The sequence below is a fragment of the Myotis yumanensis genome, unplaced genomic scaffold (genome assembly GCF_028538775.1).
Source record: "Myotis yumanensis isolate MYYU_CA2020_CCGP unplaced genomic scaffold, mMyoYum1.0.hap1 SCAF_10, whole genome shotgun sequence".
Taxonomy (NCBI): domain Eukaryota; kingdom Metazoa; phylum Chordata; class Mammalia; order Chiroptera; family Vespertilionidae; genus Myotis; species Myotis yumanensis.
The window spans coordinates 50,847,813-50,870,065 of NW_027223761.1; positions in this window are offsets into that span (position 1 = coordinate 50,847,813).

A 22,253-nucleotide genomic window follows, 5' to 3' on the forward strand; every position below is an offset into this window, starting at 1 on the left:
ATTTGTCTTCACAACAGAACCCTGAGTTTGTTTATTCTATTCTGCAAAGGGCATATCCTTCATGGAAATCAAGCCCTTCTAGCCCAGGTGTGAATCTTTGATGTAAGTCAGTTATGCTCAATTCACTCTCCTTGCCAGCTGATCTCTCCATTCTACAAATACCAGTAGCTACAGAATCAGAAAACTTTACCCAAAAAATCAATATTTAAACTTGAATGAACAACTATCACCAGGCTGCACCATATTATAGAAAGAGTGGGAAAAATTTGGATTACACAAAGAAATCACCAAATTACCGAGCTAGTTAAAAGCATAGACCCAGCTTAGTCATGCCATTAACCTTGCAATACTATGAGTTCATATTTTATGCAATTCAATTATTTTTGCCTTGATTATCATGTTACAGTGGGTTTTATATTAATTAAACTAAAAAGATGAATATAAAATAGAATTAGAGAGTCACATAATTAATTAAACCCACAGATCCATGACCATTCTGAAAATGTATTTATAGTTCTTGATATAGTTGGAACTATGTAAACAAGTTCAGAAATAGCATGAATTCTATGCACAGGCCTAGATTTTAGAAGACAAATATCTCAGTTTCTAACACCAGAAAAAAAGAAAAATCTAACTGCTCTAGGTAATATAATGTTTTTTACCTATTTGCTTAATAATGTGCTTTCTGAATACAAAATGATAACTGTTCATTAAAGCATATTTTTAAAGTTCAACAATGGGGTACTGGGAACAATGCCAACTAACCAGCCATTAAATTATAACCCATGCATTTTAATAAATCTATCTGTATTCAAAATATCAGGGCTATTCAATGAATCATAAATTAATTGTGTGTTGAAGTTAATTTTGCATACTATAAATTTGGAACCTTCTTTTAAAATGTGCTCTAGTTTTAAATACAGAAATGTTAACCTTTTCTAATTTAACATTATTATACATTTCATAATGATAAAGAGATGAAGATAGATATTATACTTTTCAGCATTTCTATAAAGGATGGAAGATGAAAGAATATTTAAATAATCCCTACAAAATGCAACTAAATAAAATAGGGAATTTGATGACTCTATAAAATACAAACCAACACAGAAATGTAATTCAAATATAATACAGTAAAGACTAGGCACATATATGCCAACTAGAGCATAAATTGATTAAAATATCATAGCTTTATTACTGTAAAAATAATTATACCCAATGTAAAACTTTCAAAACTCCCAAAAAATATAAAGACTCTGAAGATAAAAACATTTTTAGTCCTCAAAAACAATTACTATTACATTTTGGTACATTTCTTTTAATTTTTCACTATGTATTTTTCACATAGTTGAAAATATTTTAAAACTATTTTATCCTACCTTTTTTCTTATTATTATATTATTGTCCATATGCTAATGAACTCTTCTTCAACTAATTCAATATCCAACATATTTCATAAAAATGTAAGATGCTTGATACCAAGGACTACAATTTATTTTCATATCTTCACATTCCAACAGTTTCTTACCCATGTTAAGAACTTACTATATGTTTGCCAATTAACTGACTAGACTTATTTTCTATCAAAATATTAATTTGATAAAAATTGTCACAGATTAGATTATTCCCCTATTAAGCATAGTAACAACATATAATGATAATCACAACTATATCATATACTGATCTCTTACTATGTTACAGATATGCATTTATCCATGTATACAATCAACAAATATTTGTGGGGCTTCAAGTCGAGATGATGGTGTAGATAAACAGCTACTCATACCCTCCCACAACCAAAACAAAATTACAACTACCCTACAGAACAATCATTCAGAATTGACTGAAAGCTAGCTGAGCAATCCTATAACTAAAGATATAGAGAAGAACCCACCTCTTGGTAGGAAGGGAGAAGACACAGACAGGGCTGGTCCCTCACCCATGTATGGCAGTTAAAAACCCGGAACATTATCCAGGCTAGGAAGTACCTTTGAGGAGCTGGAGGTCCCAGCCCCACACCCACAACCCCCTGACCCTCCAGCTCAGGGTTCCAGTGCTGAGAAGAGAAGTGTCCATAACTTCTAGTTGTGAAAACAGGTGGTGATTGTGGCTGAGCGAGATGGAGGTGGCAGGACTCCCAGGTGTTCCTCTTAAAGGGACCTTCCGCTTAAAGGGCCTGTGCATGGACTTACTTGGACTCACTTACTTTGGGGCAGTAGCTTATGTATGGACATAGGGAAGGAACTGAATGGTCCAGCATCAGGGCAAGGGCTCAGAGGGCCGTTTTCTCCCAGACAGAAGTGCTGGCAGAGGCCATTGTTCCTTGGGTGAGCCCTTCTCCCCACAGAGCCAGCAGGTGGGCACCATATCTGAATATCCATCAATCTGACTAACTCTGTTCACCCCATTCTGGTGATTCCCTGAGGCATTGCCTCACCCAACTTGTGGGCCCACTAAAGCCATTTCCAATGACTTTCCTATACAAATGGCATGTCTTGACTCATGCTTTGCACTTTTCTAAAATTTGTCACACAATCAGCATCTGGCCTCAGTGTGCCCTTTACCTCTTGCAAAGTGGACCCAGACCAGGGACTAGCAGAGCCGATTCTGGTTAGCAAATTGGCCTCGCCTGGGCATCTCCAAGCCAGGTACAAGTAGCAACCACCTGCAGATCACTTTGTAGCTCATGCCAGGTGGCCCTGGACACGGCAGTCAGCTACTGACCTTGGCTTGCATCTCCTGAGAGGCCCCAGAGCCAGTGCACCCAGTGAACAACTTCAGATCATCTGGAAGCACTACTCGATCACCCCCATAAGTGAGATAAGGGGAAGATGCAACAGGTACCCTAGCCCCACTAAAGCTAGTCCTGCTCTGTGGAGTTGGCCTCTGCACAGATCTTCCACAATGGTCCAAACCAGTCCTCGCAATCAATCAGCCTGGGGGTAAGTCCCTACCATTAATGTGCCAAAAATAATCTAGGCTCAACTACAACAGGAGAGTGCATACAACCCACACAGGGGGCACATCTGGAGCACCATGCTTGGGTGACCAGGGAGGCTGAGTCACTGGATCCTACAGGACACCTACTACATAGGCCACTCTACCAAAAATGGGAGATGTTTGTTTCATGCATAGAAACAAACACAGTGAGGCTGCCAAAATGAGGAGACAAAGAAGATGTCCCAAATGAAAGAAAAGAACAAAACTCCAGAAAAAAAACTAAATAAAATAGAGACAAGCAAACTACCAGATACAGAGTTCAAAACACTGATTATAATGATGCTCAGTGAACTTAGGGGGAGTAGAGGAACTTAGTGAGAACTTCAAGAAAAGACAGGCAACATTAAAATATAGCAAGAACACAGAAAAGAAACAGAATTGAACACATTAACTAAAAGAAAGAATACATTACAAGGAATCAATAATAGAGCTGATGAAGCAGAGGATCAAATAAACAATTTGGAATACAAGGAAGCAGAAAACACCAAATCAGAAGAGAAAAAAAAATAGCCCCCAAATAAAATGAGGCTAGTTTAAGAAACCTATCAACCTCAAATGTACCAACATTTGCATCATGAGGGTGCCCAAAGGAGAAAAGAGAAAGATCAAGGAATTGAGAACCTATTTGAAAAGGTGATGAAAAACATCCTTAACATAGACATACAAGTCCAGGAAGTCCTGAGAGTCCCAAACAAGATTAGACTTCCAAACAAGAACTCTGATACTAATATAATATTTCACAGTTGTAATTGAAAAATAAACAGTTTTAAAATATATTTGTTTAGCAACTACTCCTGGAGAGATGTTGATGAGTAAAACCAACACTGTTGGTGTCCATATGGAGCTTTTAGTTTAGTTACAGATGTGAGTGAGTTTTATATATATTTGTTATAATCATAAATCAATAGTGTAAGTTATGACCTATTTTGTAGTATTAATGTATGCAAAATCGGCCCCTCAAAAAAAAAGACTGTGAGAGATTAGCATGTAGAAAGTTTATTAGGATGAAACCTTGGGATCCACACCTATGGAGAGTGAAGTTAATAATATTGGACAGAGGAAGAAACTAAACTACAACACTTTCAATAAAGGTCTCAGCTGATCCTATACAGAACTCTGGAGCTGACCTCACCCTTCAGGTTTGTCTAGACTTGAGCAAAAGTGACCAGGACTTCATACCTCCAGGCCAACCAGGCTGCTTTTGGAGAGAAAGTGACATTGAGCAAAGCTGCTCCATTCAGCTAAGATCAATTCACACAAAGGGACTCAGCTAAAAGCTAGCAGCCACCATACTCCCTGCAGCAAAGAGAAATGAATGTCTCTATCCTGAAGGGGAGATCTGGGTGGCACAACACAACACCTACAGTCTACCATTTGTGCCATTTGAACACACATAATTTTTAAAAAATATATGGGAATAATTTTTCCAGGATCCTCTTTTCCTAGAGGAGGAACATTAGTGAGAAAACTGTACTACTAAGGTTGGTCTTGAGGCTGCAACTGGTACTCATTATCTCCTCCCTCGATTACTCAGACTACACTTCAGTCACCATCATCTTGCACCTCTGCAGGTCCACCTCATTTATGTGGTGCAGAGACTCTCCATCCTTGAGGAGTCCAAACCCCTGATTGCCATGCCCTTTTCGATGCTACCCTTGAATAAAAGTGTGCAAGGGTTTTGCAAAGATGTCTCACTGAATTACCTGAATGTCCAATGTATTATTCCTTGTTCTCATACATATATCAAACCACTACCAAAAGGGAAGTCATTACCAGGTACATATAATAGCGACTGTGCCTCTCCTGCAGTCAGGGATTTGAGTCTGAAAGCTAGTTTAGATCCAAAAACTAAGCAAGGATTTATGACATTATTAATGAAACTGCCCTCAGCATCCTGATCTTTTATTCTTTTTTAAAACATATTTTTATTGATTTCAGAGAGGAAGGAAGAGAGAGAGGTAGAAACATCCATGATGAGAGAGAATCATGGATTGGCTGCCTCCTGCAAGTCCCCCACTGGGGATCAAGCCCACAACCCAGGTATGTGCCCTTGATGGGAATGGAACAGGGGACCTTTCAGTTCACAGGCCGACACTCTATTCACTGAGCAAAACCGACGAGGGCCTGATCATTTATTCTTGATGCATTTTTATTACATAATTTGAGCATAGCTGTTTCAACTTTCAGTCTGTCTTACTCTTGGGGTGCTGTGTTCTGTTAGCTATCTCCATATCTCTCTTACAGAGATATTCCAACACCTCCAGCTGCCACTACAATATTAGCAACCATAACAGAAGTCATACTCACTTTGCTTCTCTCAGTTAAACCCATGGAGCCTCTATTATTTCAGAATTCTGTCCTTGTCATTCTTATCAAGGATCACAGTTCTACCAAGTCCTACTGTTAGCCCTGGCCTACAGTAGATAGCCACCTGACTTCTGAATCTTGCTGGTGTTCCTCTCACTTGTGCATTTGCCTTAGTAAGCAGGGTGCCTGTAGGTGTTCCCAAAGGTCATAGTACACTCATGAGTTACATGTGCTCTTACACACTCACTTCTCTTCATCTTTTGATCTCTTTCCCTATCAACTAATAGAACACTTATTGGCACTTCTGTTTCTCTTCTTTGGGCCATCACTTTCTCCAAACTTCCAAGAGCCATCCTAACAATGAGTAAGCATCCCCTTCCTAGGTTGTAACCAGTATTTTAATTCATGCAGCATGGCCAAGAATTCTCATGAGTAATTTGTTCATAACTCTCCCTTATTCAAATTTATTTTCCAACTCCTTAACCCAGCACTCTCAGAATAAATTTTCCACATACTCCTAGATCCTGCTAATACAAATTAACTAGGCTCTGCAACAATTTCCACATATTTTTTACTCCTTTTATAGACCCAGCACTCCACTGTATGTGGTTATGTTGTGCCATAACTCTAGTCCTGAGTCCTGTAGGGGAGGGGAGCACATGCTAATTTGCAAGGGAAGGTGTAGGCATTGTCTGTAAGCAAGGAGAAGCTGAGAAGCACTATCTCTAACAGAGAGTAATGGTCACTTCTGCAGTGTTCAGGGTGATGTGAAGTTTTTAAATTTTTAAGGTCATCAACTCTAATAATCTCATCCTAAATCTCGGAGCACCATATCTTTTTTATCCAAGGTTGTGACCTTGGCATAGTAAACTTGGTGGGACTAAATATTCAACCCTCTTGGAGTTTTCTCACTCTCGTAATTAATTCCCTCACGTGATCCTTAGCTTTTTCTGGACTTCAGTAGATAAAAGTATCTTTTATGTTGCCTAAGAGGCCTGCTGGCTTTCACCCTTTTCCTTCAGTTGAAGATAATCACCCACACTTTTTCATTTACTTTCTCAAATGCATCAATGTCATTCAGCAGGAACCATATAAATTCCAATCCCCAAATCTTCTTTCAGCAATTACACACCTTCTACCAGAGGAAACTTTGGTGTCAATTGTTGCTACTGAGTTTCACTCTAACTTCAGACTATGTCAGGGATTTCTCACCAACATGCTTAAAGGCAGGAAGTTTTTATATTCTTTACTTTCTGTTTCCTTGCCAAGCTCTCTCACCTTCCCTAATTCAAAGCCCGCATTCCATTCTCTAAAAGCTTTTCACTTACCCAACTGTGAATAACATGAGGTAATGAAGTTAAGTGCTGACCAGAGAGTTTGGGGATTTATAGCTATTGTCACCAAAAACTTCTTTCCTCTAAGGCTCAACTTTTCCCATATATATAACCATTTCCCATTCTAAAACTTTTTTTGCCTATATTTTAAAGCAATAAGCCAAAGTAATTAATTGATAATGCCTGAGGTTATGATTACATTATAGATAAGACTTTCTTGATTAGGGACTCAACACATAATCATGCAGACAGAGAAGAATTAAACATTAATGGTAGAATTTACAAACAAAAAGTAAAAGCATCATGATGCTATTTTTCTTTCTGTGCAAAATCTTTATACATTATTCACCTAGTAGCAATTATCAGCAAAACCAACATCCTACTTGGTGTAAGCTTCTGTCATAGGGTGTGCTTTTTAATTCTGAGCAAAACTTATCTAAGATAACTCTCAAGCAGGCAATTTTCTTATGTCACAAACAAAGGAAAGAGAAGCTAATATTTTTAATATGATCTCTTCAAGATCCATGTATTAAATTCTACACTTTTAACTTTTTGAACAAATTCACAATTTTCTCATTTGACTGTGGAAGAACAAAGGCAGATAGTATTATCTTCATTTTATAATAAAACAACTAAATTTCACAAAGCTTGATCTTGACTACTCATTTAATATGTCTTCGTATTAGACTATTTACTTCATTATGGCAAGAATTGTGTCTGCCTTGTGGACATTATACCTGACACATAGAGGCATTCAATAAATATTTCTCAAACAAATGAATGAAGACATCTAGATAGTCCCTAGAAAAGGAGAATCAAGCATAAAAATTATGGGTAACACTATTTTTGAAGGTGCATTGGTGATCATAATTGTAAAGTTTCATGTAAAGTATTATTATGAACCATTTCTAGCAGATAATTAGCTCTCATCATGCTTTATAATAAAAAATATACATATATAAAATATTATTTTAAAATCATATGGTAACACAGAAACCTTCCTGTTTATAGTTAGCTTTAATTTTAAATCTAAAGAAAGATGAAGACAAAGCAAAAAAAAAGTGTCTTTAATTAAAGCACCAGGAGAAAGAGAGGGAATGAATCTGGGTTTATTTTGCTGAAATTTTTATAGGTAATTTATCTTTCTGAATTAAAAAAAATACAAGCTAACACTTCAAAGCTCTTGATATAAACATCTGATTTCAAAAAGCTGAGTGTGTGTAAGCTCTGCTATAAACCTGCTCCTTAATTATGTTACATTTTGTATTCGAAGCCATACTTGTGTCACTTTATTTCACTTCTTTTCTCCCTTTCAGGAGTGTTATATTTTAGTTTATTTTTAGTCATGTTATGACAGATAGCATTTTCTGATCAATGAAAAGGTTGCTGTTGTTACCAAAAGTTATGATATGTAATAAAGCTGTTCTACTCCAACAATTAAAAACATTTTATTATGTAATAAAGTAGGCTCCATTTTTTCCAGCTCTAGCCACACAACATTAATTCAGACACTAATTTGCACATGATATATTATTGCTTAGAGCTATCAGGGCATTTATTAGTAATAAGTATACATACACATACATATTATATTACATATTTTATTTAGATCACATATATATCTAGTCTCAGCAGGTTTTTATTTTATTTCAATATAATGAGAATTATTTCTTTTCTAGGAATAAATCTGCAAGTATAAATCCAAAAGAAAAAAAATTTAAGTAATGTCATAAGGTAAAAGTACTTTGGAAAAATACATACATCAAAATGGTGGGAATGCAGACTGGTGCAGCCACTATGGAAGACAATATGGAATTTCCTCAAAAAGTTAAAAATGAAACTCCCATTTGACCCAGTGATCCCACTTCTAGGAATATATCCCAAGAAACCAGAAACACTAATCAGAAAGGATATATGCATCCCTATATTCATAGCAGCACAATTTACCATAGCTAAGATCTGGAAACAGCCTAAGTGCCCATCAGCAGATGAATGGATTAGAAAACTGTGGTTCATCTACACAATGGAATACTATGCTGCTGTAAAAAGGAAGGAATTCTTACCATTTGCAACAGCATGGATGGAACTGGAGAGCATTATGCTAAGTGAAATAAGCCAGTCAATGAAAGAAAAATACCACATGATCTCACTCATTTATGGATAATAAGGACCATTATAAACTGATGAACAAAAATAGAGACAGAGGCAGAGCAGCCTCGAACAGACTGTCAAACTACAGCCGGAAGGCTGTGGGAGGTTGGGGGGCAGGAGGGCGGTGTGTAAGAGATCAACCAAAGGACTTGTATGCATGCATATAAGCATAACCAATGGATATAAGACACTGGGGGGTAGAGGAGGCTGAGGGATTGTCAAGGGTGGTGGGGGGGGGGAAGGAGACATATGTAATACTCTTTGTAATACTTTAAGCAATAATAAAAAAAAAATTAAATGAGATAATTTGAGTAGTATCTAATCCAGAATACTTAGTACTCAAACATATTGTTAGTTGAGATATAGATACAAAATATTATTAATAAGGATATATGTGCAACTCAAAGCACTGAAACAGGAATTAAGAGATTTGAGTTGAGCCTGGCTAGCGTGGCTCAGTGGTTGAGCATTGACCTATGAACCAGGAGGTCACAGTTTGATTCCTGGTCAGGGCACATGCCCTGGTTGTGGCTTGATCCCCAGTGTGGGGCATGCTGGAGGCAGCCAATCAACAATTCTCATCATTGATGTTACTAGCTCTTTCCCTCTCCCTTCCTCTCTGAAATCAATAAAAATATATATTTTTTTAAAAAGAGACTTGGGTTGAATCCCAGCTTTGCCAAAACATAATCATGTTAAACCCTGAGAAAGACACCTCTGTTGGGAAAGTTTCCACACTGTTAAGTGAAAGTGAGGCATTCAAATAGGCTCAAAAGTTTCTTCTGGCAGCGGGAGTCTCTGAATCACGAGTTAGCTGGATTGTTTTGTGTGTTCTTTTAGTCTAAAATTTTACATATGTCTCCTTTTTCCCCACTTGCCCCCTCCCCACCCCCTAGCTGTTCCTACCCCAGACAAGCCCCCACCACCCCAGTGTCTGTGTCATTAGTTATGCTAATATGCATGCATACAAGTCCTTTGGTTTCTCTCTAACACCCCTTCCCTGTCATTTGTTCCTGGATCTATTCTTGTTCATCAAATTATGTTGACCTTTATTAGGGTTCTTTCTGACCATGTGCATCAGTGGTGAAAGTTGAAAACCACTCCTTCTGCCTTGCACTTATTCATTTCTTTCAGATGAAAGGAAAATAATTACACAATTATGTTTTTTTATCATTAACTTACCAGATCTTTTTGTTTTTTCATGTAGATGTGAACTCATCTGGTGTCAATTCAGATATTTACCTCTTGTATTTTTTTAATTTTTATTGCTGAAAGTATTACACATGTCTCCTTTTTTCTCCCATTGACCCCTCATAGCCCACCCTTGCCCCAGGCCTCCACCACTTTATTGTTTGTGTCCCAAGGTTAAGCATATAAGCATACAATTTCTTGGGTTGATCTTTCCCCTCATTCCCTCTGAGATTTGACACTCTGTTCCATGCTTCTATGTCTCTGGATCTATTTTGTTCATCAGTTTCTTTTGTTCATTAGATTCCACATATGAGTGAGATCATGTGATACTTGTCTTTCTCTGGCTTATTTCGCTTACAGTGGTCGGCAAACTGCGGCTCGCGAGCCACATGCAGCTCTTTGGCCCCTTGAGTGTGGCTCTTCCACAAAATACCGACTTCTGCGCACAGGCCACGAAGTTTCAATCACACTGTACATGTGCGCCCGCACGTGGTATTTGTGGAAGAGCCACACTCAGGGGCCAAAGAGCCGCATGTGGCTCGCGAGCCGCTGTTTGCCGACCACTGGCTTAGCATAATACTCTTCAGGTCCCTCCATGCTGTCTCAAAGGGTAAGTACTTACCTTTAGCATGACTTTCTAGGGCTCATCCAGGAGTCTGCATAAGCCATGCATGTTTATACAACAAGGATGTGCTTAAGTCACCAGAGCCAGTAAGATTTTTATCCTTTATCATTGGATTTCGGTGTGATATGGATATGGCTTTCACAGCTCAGGGAGTTTACACATTTGTCTGCCTTCACCAGGGACTAATAGCTCAGAAGTTCCCTCTCTGGTTGCTCATGAGAGCACACACTCTTGGGCACACACATGGTCTGCCAGATGACCAGCAATAAAATGCAGTTTTATTTTTGAGCCAGGCTTCCTTAGACTAACCCTGCGGTAAGCTATTATTCAGCCAGCATTTGATCAAAGGTTGTACTTAGATAGAACTCTTGAGCCAAGTAAGACTTCCTCCCTTTGCTCATGAATTTGTGTGTGGCATGGAGAATGCTTTCAACTCTTCCTTCTCTGATTGCCTCAGCCTTCCAGACCCCCAGGCATGAGTGTGAGCCCTTCTGGTGACTCTTTTCCTGGCTTAGGCATGAACTTCTTCATGCCTCTTCGTAGTAAAGCCTATGTCCTCAGGCATCACTGCGGATCACTAGTCTTTAAAACCGGCCTCTTACCTTGCTCAGAATTCAGTCCACTACACTGGAGCTGGGAAAAGGGACAGGGGCCTGCTCCTAATGGAATTATACCTCTACGCTAAGTAAACATTGAAGTAAATGGCAGCCTCTGCTCTCCTCAGTTTGCTGCTCTTGGCATGAATCCTCAACCCTAAAAGCATCCAGGGAGGGGAAATCAGGGCTGCAGTATTCTTGGCCCCTGGTACCTACCGGTAGAGCCCGTACCCTGTGACTGGGAGCTGATGGGAGAAGAGAATCCCAGTTGTTTCAGCCACTCTCACCTAAACCAGAGCATCTACAACATGAAGATGGGGGTGCAGAGAATGAGAAAGTAAAAAAAAATATATTACATCTGACAGCATAATATGAGCCTCCCCAGGCTTAAAGACTCGTGAATATAAGTATAAAAATACCTTGACTTATCTAATCGTATATTTAGAAAACTCATAACTTTCAGCTGAGAACAAACTATTTTTTACCCTAACCCCACTCACTTAGAAGCAAAACCCAAGTGTCCTAACTACTAGGCCAGTAACTGTATTGCTCAAAGACACAATCTTATTAATATTTCAGTCTATCTAAAGTGGCTCTGCTTTTCATCATCTTTCCTCCACAATCTCCCCATCTTCTCTCTCTGGGATAAGTTAAACTAATTTTTCCATCATCTCAGAAATAACTTCAAGCAGAGAAATATCTCTATATACCCACAAGATATTTAGATGTGGACAGGTGCCCTTTTATGCTCCTGTGGTACCCTCTATTCCCTAGAAAGTAGTATCTTTATCTTACTACATAGCATCTTTATAATTATGTGTGTATGGGTTCTGCTCTCATTACCGTAATTCAGGTACCATAATTCATCTCAGCATCCCTCAAAACATATGGCTGGCATTTATTAGGGTCTAGGTAAAGGTTCATTAAACTACATGGCATTGAGCTCATAGTTCAAAACTCTGGACTAGAGAAAAGAAAACTAAGCAGAGAGGATGTCAAAATATGTCGGCCCTAATCTTCACTCTGTAACTAACCATTTGTGTGATTTGGGGCAAATAATTTTTCTCATTTGAGATTTAGTTTCTCATATAGTAAATGAAGAAATTTACTAAACTTAAATTCTCTCAAGGGTCACAGTGTGTCATTCATCAATGGCGCTCAGGAGGTATTTAAGACAAGAAATTGATGGGGATTTCTCTAAGTTCTCAAAGATCATTCTAGCTGTGAGACTACACTGTGGATGGTTCCATCAGAAACAGCTCTATACTGAAGTGAGTCAGAACTGTCCATGGGTGGTTATAATTCTAGAGAAGAGTCAAGGGGAGTGTTTTGTTCCCACCGGTGTTAGTAAGCACATAATCCTGTACAGTGGCTTATTCTAAGCAAAAATAAACTAACCATAAAGGGGCCCATTCTCAAATTAGCCCATTGGCGACCTCTAGAGGACTTTTGACTTTTTACAACAATATAAGAAATGAAGAAAACATTTAAAACATATACATTCATCTTAGTGTGTTTCCAATTAAGTTTCCTATTTAGAGAAAGTAAAATTGTTATTCTATACTTACACAAATTCCAGGTTTAGGGTAATAAAATTAATTTGTTGTTTGTTTTTTTTAGGTGAGTTTGTAAATCAGCCCTGCCAAGGTTTAAAACAAGGTTTAATATAAAACTTTGCTCCACTAATTCTGGACCCTCAAGGATTCTCCTTGTATCATCACAGTTTTGTAAATGTTTGTGTTAGACCCTCTAGACTTTTTACTGTTGGACAGGAGGTATTATCTTCATATTTTCAGTGTCTATCATAGTGCTCATTTTACAGAAGATTTTAAAAAGGAGTGGCGATAATCCCTGTTTCAGAAATCTGCCATGAGAATAACACCGAGGCAATGCACATGAAGCAGCTCTGTGAGGCGCGACACAAGTGCCACCCATCTCACCCAGCTTGGTACAATGGGAAAGAGAGACTCCTTATTCAAAACATTTACAGTGGCCGAGGAAGCAGCTGCTTGCATGATGCAGAACTGAGACTAGTTTTGTGCGACAGCATCTATCTCTTTGGGGATCTAAATGTAACCCTGGCTGTAATCAGAATTGGGGTTGGGCAGGTAGGATGCCAGTGGTAACAGAAGAAAAGAAGTGGGAAAGGTAATTCAGGTGAGAAAAGCACATGAAGGTGTGAAGGAATGTCAGACAGTGAGGTAGATATGGCTGGAGTGAAGGATGAATGAGAGGAGGAGGAAGCAATGGTTGTGAATGTGTGATAGTAATGAAAAGCATCACCTAACTCTTAAATGCTGGTGAGGGGCTAGACCCCCACTAGACCACACTGGGGGGTCTAAATTGAACCCACAAGCTTATTAATACCGAGAGCCCAAATGCTCGTTTACAATTCTATCATAATACTTTTTATTCTGGTGGCTCCAAAAATTAGTTGCTCCTCAATCTTCCTTCCCCTTTTCTTTCCACAGCAGTCCCAAGAGGACAGTCACGTGGATTCACTGGATTCACATTGCTATGATGGCCTCTAGCTCACACCCCTAACTGCAGTGGCACTTGACTGACTCCCTGGGGGATAGATGAACAAATGGGTAGGTAAATGGAAAGACGTCATTTTGCTGAGGTGGTGTCTAAGGAAGATGTGCTCCATGGCTATAAATATTTTATATTTGTTTCTTGATTGACATTTTTATGTTTTTCTTTTTCAAAAGAAGAATAAAAATATCAGAAGGCTCTGAAGATTCTTATCCAGCTTTTTATTGGCCATCTCAAGGGCATATCACCTGGGTATTTTTTTCTACTCCACTCCTTCTACCAACTTTTTATTTTTTCTATCCTAATGTAGTTTCATCCATTATAAATTAATAATATTCACTTTGCTATCAGTCACCTGCTGTTTGCAGAGTTCTGTAGACCTGTCTCTCCTGCTTTTGTATGGTTGTATCAGCAGTATAGAAGTTAGAAATGGAACACAATATCACCATCACAAACATTCACACACATACACACACACACACACAGAGAATCTATTGTAAGTTTGAAATATTGATCTTAGAGAAAAGCTGGAAATGTCCTGAAATAAAGCATTAGAGAATCCAGCCCACGCAAAGAGTACATGAAGGAGCTATGAAAAATGAATTGTCTTTTTCCCATTTCTTATACACTGGGCCATGTGGAGGATGACAAAGAACTCGTGTCATGATCTTGCCGGCCTCTGTTGCTTATAAAATGCTGAGTCAGCTACTTTCTCAGAGAAGTTTCAACCATTTGCGGGGAAAAAAGTTATTTTTCCAAGAATAAAGGCATGAAATTCTCGTATGTCCAGAAAAACAGACTTTTCATAATCTCTGTTACCCTAGATCAGTGGTTCTCAACCTTCCTAAGGCCGCGACCCTTTAATACAGTTCCTCATGTTGTGGTGACCCCCAACCATAAAATTATTTTCATTGCTACTTCATAACTGTAATTTTGCCACTGTTATGAATCATACTATAAATATCTGATATGCAGGATGTATTTTCATTGTTACAAATTGAACATAATTAAAGCATAGTGATTAATGACAAAACAATATATAATTATATGTGTGTTTTCCAGCGGTGTTAGGCGACCCCTGTTGAGTAGTTTCTAATATGCTTATTGGTCTTCTGTGTATCTTCTTTTGTAAGTGTCTTCCCAAATTTACCCTATGTTTTTTTGCTTTGTTTTGTTTTTGTTGTTAATCTTCACCCGAGGATATTTTTTCATTGATTTTTAGGAAGAGTGGAAGAGAGAGGGAAAGACAGAGAGAAGCATCAATGTGAGAGAAACACATTCATTGGTTGCCTCTTGAACAAGCCCTGACCAGGGCCTGAACTGGGGAGGAGCCTGCAACTAAGGTATGTGCACTTGACTGGAGTTGAACTTGGGACACTTTGGTCAGCAGGCCAATGCTATATCCACTGAGCCAAACCAGCCAGGGATACCCTATGTTTTTTAAGTTTGTCTTCTTACATATTGAGCTGTGTTTTTTCATATATTTTAGATATAAGCCCTTTATCAGCTATTGCATATCTATAGACAGATAAATGTGATATATAAATTCAAACTATTTATTGTTCCAGAACTCTGAAACTGTTAGTTCTCCCTCAATTTACCTTCCTTCTTTTAATCATCTCTCTTATTTTCAATAAATTAATTTTCATGTTCCCTGACCCCACTCCCATCTTCAAAGTTTTGAAGCATCTGACTTAGTCCTTTTATTTTACTTGTCATACTTTTCAGGTCTAGGATTTTCTTTTTCATTAAAACTTTTTAATGTTGACATAAATGCAGGTGCCCCCCTTTTCACCACCCTTTACCCATCTCACCCACCTTTCCCCTCCCTTGGCCCTCACCAAACCATTATCCATGTCCACAGAGTATGCATATATATTCTTTAGCTAATCCCTTCACCTTCTTTATCCAGTCACCCCTCTCTCCCCTTTAGTAATTTCCATTTATCTGTTGAGATCTCCTATCTGCTCATTAAAACCATTTTCTTTAATTACTTTATTTATATTTATAATAGATGACCTTGTAGTCTGTCTGCTAATAAAATATATATGAGCCTGTGAAGTCTCTGTAGAAAGCAGAAAACTCAAAAGGCTCAATTTATGTAGCTCCATCTTTTAGAATTAGAGTTCTCTCTGATCTTTCTGTCTGTTTTACTCTGGGCCCTACTGTTTCACCTTCATTTTCATATTATAATACACAGCCAGAGATTGAGGCAAAGTTTGTGCACAGATTTGGGGCTTCTTTGCCTCTCTTATCACTCCAAACTGATCAGGCTGTGCTTTTCTGCTACCATTACCAGGAGATTGGATAATATCCTTTGACAAAAAAAGACACAAACTCATAATTCTTACTGTTCCAGTTGAAGTTTTTTAAGAGTAAACTCTTTTCCTGGTTTATGATGTCCCAGTGCCTTTAATTCACTTTTTGTCCCAATATTATGCTACCAGGAACAAAGCTTATCGTCATTTACTCCACTATCAATATTTGAATTCAGTTTAATATTTCATTTTAATGTAAAACATTTAAAAGATATTTATGTAGGACCATGGCATTTTATTTTTTCTGGCCTGCTGATTAGATTCTAGTGTATGAATTATACACATAATTGATCTTCATTAATATCCAGTTTTGTTATTTTCAAATGAATGGATAATTTAAAATACTTGTGAAGCTGAGTGCCAAATCCTAGATATTTATATTTCCAATCATTTACTATTGTTTTACCTAACAAAGTTGTATAATTATTGTGCTTCATCTTTATAGACTTTTCAATGCAATCAAAACTATTTGCATGGTCATATCGTATCAATTTACTTGAATATAATTAAATCGTATAAATAAAATACCAAATGCAACAACATACATGTTGTTTTAGGGGGGAAACCCCTAAAACTTGGTATGCAAGCATTATTTTTTAGGAAAAGTCTATGGGCATGATAGAGAGTAGTCTACCAGTTCACAGGGTTTGATCATCAATTAGTATGTTTTACAGAAGATGTGGAGAGAGGCAGATTACTGAATGAGCCAGTTAAGTGGAAGTCCATTGAGAATATCCACCTTATTACACTCTCCATTTTATATCTGAGAATATGAGGTTCAGAAAGAGTAATAATTTCTCCAAGTTCATACAACTGGTGCGAACATGGCATTGGAAACTTTGTTCTCTTTATGAACCTGAGCTTTTACTATATATTACATTTTCCTGAAAGTCTCTTTTAAGGGACAAAAAATACCTTTTCTAAGTCATCATAGGAAAACATGACAGAGAAAGACTCAAGAGCTATTCCTTTTAATCTCTGGTGTTTGATTAGTCAGCAAGCTGTTGAAGTTCAATCTATTGTAGATTAGATAAAAAATGCACTAGGGACCCTTGTAATGCACTTGAAAATTGCATTTACCTACATGAAGTAATTGACTGAATGACAAAGTTTTTAACGTAATCTAGTTAAACCAAAATTAAACCTTACAGATATTGGCCTTTCTACTTTTTTTCCTATATTGAAAGCCAGCCAAGTTACTCATTTTCTTTCACCTACTTACTTAAATGTTTCTAAATTGCTAAACATACTCTGCATTTCACTGAGTAATTGTACCAATTTTACTTTGGAAAATGTAATACCGTTACATTTAAATCATTCTGTGTTATAAACTTTTCTTTTCATTCATCCCTAAGATCTACAATACTAACAGGTTTTGTGTCTACATCTATATCTATTTATACATCTGTATATTAAATCCTTTTTCTTACTTTTGTATGACTATCAAGGCAAGTAATGATATATAAAATTCATAGTTCTCTTTAAACAAAACTGGCATTCTGCAAATTATCACTCATGATATAGACACAAGATTCATAAAATTTTAAAATTAGAAGATATTTTAAATACCAATTAGTTCATTGGTTTGCAGCCTTATATTTTCATATTTCTAGTGACCCTTTTGTTAGTATCAGTATTATGAAAGTATTTTTGAATTTTCCAAAAATATCATGAAAAACATACATTTACTTTAGTTAAGGTCCACAGAGTGGAAAAAAATATCAAAGTAAATTTATATCAACTTAGATTGGCAATATGTAAAAAAAAAATACCATGACCAATCTAAATTTAAATAATCACTAATTAATAAATTCAATCTTATGGGAATATCTTTTCAAAATATGGTTTTAAAAAATAAAAATTTTAGGAGCTATTGATCTAATTCTCTCATATCACCATTAATTATTTTTAGGGAAATACATTTATTCTTACTGATAATCAAATTATATAAATAGCTTTATAGTTTAAAGGTAGTCATAATATCTCACCTTTAATTTCATAGGTACAAAAACCAAGACAAAGTTGACAAATGCATTCTCCAAGATTAAAAAAAAAGTCAATTGGAAAACTGGATCTGTCTATATCTGACATATTTGCCTGCAATAATAATTGATTATCAGAAATTATTCAACATAGGTACTAACTAATTCATAAGTGAGCAGTATACATATTTGGGGTCAGGTACATGAGAAGACTGGCAAGATTTTTGAGACTCATATGTCACACAAAGTGAATTGGCCTATTATTCAATTCACACTAAAATTTTTTGTCATTTATTCATCCCAGCTAGATTTAAGGACCATATTGAGGTGAACACTACATGCTATAAAAATCTCGACACATCATTCCTGGAGGAGATAATTATCTATTTTTCCAGGTGGCCAAGACATGGAAACAACCAAAGTGTCCTGTGATAGAGGACTAGATAAAGAAGATGTGGTACGTATACACAGTGGAATACTACTCAGCCATAAGATAGGATGAAATAGCTCCATTTTCAACAATATGAATGGACCTTGAGAACATTATGCTAAGTGAAATAAGTCAGACAGACAAAGGTAAAAACCATATGAGTTCACTCATATGTGAGATATAAAACTGATATGATTAACACAACCAACAGTGTGATGGTTGCTAGAGAAAAGGGGCTGGGGGGAGAAAGGGGTCTTATAATATAAGTTGACAGGAGAAGATTTAACTTTGGGTGGTGGTCACATAGTACAATACACAGGTTTTGTAACCCACACATGAAACCTATATGTTCATGTTGATCAATGTCACCCTAACTGATTTAATAAATAAAATTTATTTAAAAAATAGAGTTCAAGCAACATGAAGAGACAGTTCATAGAAAAATAAGTACCAATGACCATTTAATATATGAAAAGGTGTTCAGCTTCACTCAAAATGAGAACTATGGATCAGATATATTATTTCTCACCCTCAAATTAACAAAAATTCAAATGTGCCAACATTGTTAGCAAGGCTGTGGAACAAAGCAGAAAAGGTCTTGCTTACTTTGGGGAATATAAAAATTGGACAAATTCTATGTGTGGCAAATTGATAGTAGCTTTCAAAATAACATTTGCATTTCCTCTTTGAATAGCAACTGCACCTCTTCAACTGTATTCTAAAGATGCAGCTGACCATAAACAAAATATAAGCATAATGTCATATATTTCATCACCGTTTATAATAGCAAAAGATTGGAAGTATGCCAATGTTCAGCAAGAGATTAAATAAACTACTCATCCTTCTTCTCATACGCACGTGTGCACATACACTCTCTCTCTCTCTCTCTCTCTTTCTTCCTTTCTCTCTCTCTCTCTCTCTCTCTCTCTCTCTCTCTCTCTCTCTCACACACACACACACACATATACAAACACATACTCCACTCCATTATCTTGAATTTCATGCTTTGGTCTTATAAAACCAGTTGTGATTACTGAGCACTTCATGCTTTCTCTCTACTCCTTAAGCTCTCCAAGTATATTTTTATGTGTACAAATATCTCTGATTTTTCTTCTTCTTTTTCTGTCCCTGCCACAGAGGCCATTAAAATTCCTACTTCTATCTATGCCCAAGCATTTGCTCTTCCAGTGTAATTAGAAGAGCAGGGTTCCATGTTCCCTGATGCCCTCTGCACTGCAGAAAGGGAAACATCTAATAATCTCACTAATTTTTCTATAGATAATAAAAGTACTTAGCTCATTATCTTTACTCCTGAATGTATCCCATGGTACTTCAGTAATCTACTCCATGTCCATTACCACTGATGCAGTAGGTGCAGTAGGTGCTGCTTAACACAAACACACTTATCTTAGCAAATGCGTACTTGCAAAAGGCAAAAGCGATCTGAAAGGGCTTTTGGAAAGGCTTGTTTCACCCAAAGGAACAAGTAATGCTGGTTCAGACCTCTGCTTATTTCCCTATTTTGTCTCATTGTAAACATGTCAGGTCATTCTTCCTGTGGTCTTAGCTCCTGGGCATGCTGGGAGCCTCAATGGCACAGACTTGTGGGAAAAGGAAAATAATGTCAACATGTGTGGACATGGATGGGAAATCTGACAAGACTTTAGAATTAGTACTAGAGAAAGATACATGAAAATGATGCATTCAGTTCTCCAAAACACTGAGTCTATTAAGCAATTAGATTTTAAACCTAAGACAAAATTTTTAGAAAGCATCAAGAGAAAACATGGAGAGGTCAAGTGATATTAGATACATTAAAATGTGTCCTCCTTAACAAGAATGAAAATTATTAAAACTACTTTTGTTTCATTATTACTCACTAGATTGGCCTACCAAAAATCAGTGAATGTTTAATTCTTATAAGTTCTAAGAAATATTTTTGGTATAGCAAAGGTGGGGATTTATTGAAGAACAAGTACAGACTCCCACATGGGGAGGGGGAAAGAATATCACAGCACAAACTCCTACGTGGGGAGGGGGAAAGCGTCCCCAGAAATCTTTTTTTTTTTTCATATAAATTGCACCAAAAGAAAGTAAGAAGAAAGTTGCATTAATTTATGAGATATTTCTTAACTCACAATACCCAACATTCTTCAAGGTAATTCAAGAACGTACTGATCCTTACTGATTATTAGATAAGATGAATAAAAACAAAATAGTAGTGATTTAAAGTGAGAAGTACTAGAACAGCGTAATCATTATCCCTTTAACCCGGATATGACAATTGACGCCTTTTAGTCACACAAATATTTCAGGATAAAATATACTGAGGATACAGTGTATGATTCAATAAAGGCAAAATAGGAAAAGAAAACAGCTTAATTTTCAGCAACGGTTCCTCTTACATTTGTATTGTAAAATGCCTTCATGTCAATTATGTGTTATTTTACCCTAGCAACACTGGGTAATAGTTATTACAAGTTTCCTGCTTTACTACAAAGAGTACTACTGAGGCTGATGGAGGTGACAGTAATTAAGCACAAGCAGCCATTCAGAGGATAAGCCATTTCTGATAATAAAGTTTTTTCAACACACTCTACTGCTATTTTTTTCACTTGAATAACATTTTGTTTTCTTCCAGGCCAGCTGATGTGCATCTGCTGGACTTCCACTTCTGCAAGCAAGCAGAGTAGACTGACAGCTTTGAAAGGGCTCATGAGATTAGGACAGACCCACTTGAATTATCTCCCTGTTTTAAAGTCCATTGATTTGGACACATAATTATTTCTGCAAAATCTCTTCACAGTATCACCTACATTTGTGTTTAATTAAATAACTGGGAAAAGGTGTGCGCACAGGAAGAGTTTTAAGATGGTGGCACCATCTAAAAATTCTACTTTTCACACTTTAATCTGATCTCAATGAAAATATGAAAGAACCTTACTCAGGCCCACTGCTTAATTATCTAACAGAGTTAATGCCTATGTTCCCACCCTTATTTGGCAAGCTGGCTCTGCAGATCTAATTTTGAATTTTGATACTTTTACTTAGGAAAAACATAAATAACAAAAAAGTTATTTTAACCCCATAAATGGGATATTTATTCCCTATTCAACAAGGTGTTGTGAGAAATAAATTAGATAATATTACACACACACACACACACACACATACACACACACACAGAACAAAGATAATATTACACCAATTTGGGGCCTGAATTGCTTTAATTCAAGAGCTATTTAACTCATTTAGCAAATATTAGAATGTGTCCAATCTATGACTAGCAGTGTGCTCTATGTGGGAGCAGGACATTCACATCTGTGACCTCATGGAACTCTGTTTTGTTAGATGTTAAACAAATCAGAAAAAAAAAGCACACAATAAAATGCAATTGTGATCAATGCTATCCAAAGAAATAATATGCATGCAAAAGTGGGATAATCAAAGCAAAAGTCCAGATTCCTGGCTTCTAATCTGGCACCCTTTTCATTGAGCTATTGCTGAATTATACAGCCCCTCAAAAATCCATAGGTAAGCCCTAACTGGTTTGGCTCAGTGGTCAAGGGCAAATGCCCAGGCTGCTGGCTGGATCCCCAGTGGGGGGCATGCAGGAAGCAGCCAATCAATGATTCTTTCTCATCACTGATGTTTCTAAATCTCTCCCTCTCCCTTCCTCTCTGAAATCAATAATAAAAATTTATTTTTTTTAAAAAATCCATAGTTAAAACAGCACTCCAAATTAGATGACATATGAACAGAATCACATTAATCTGGCTGAACT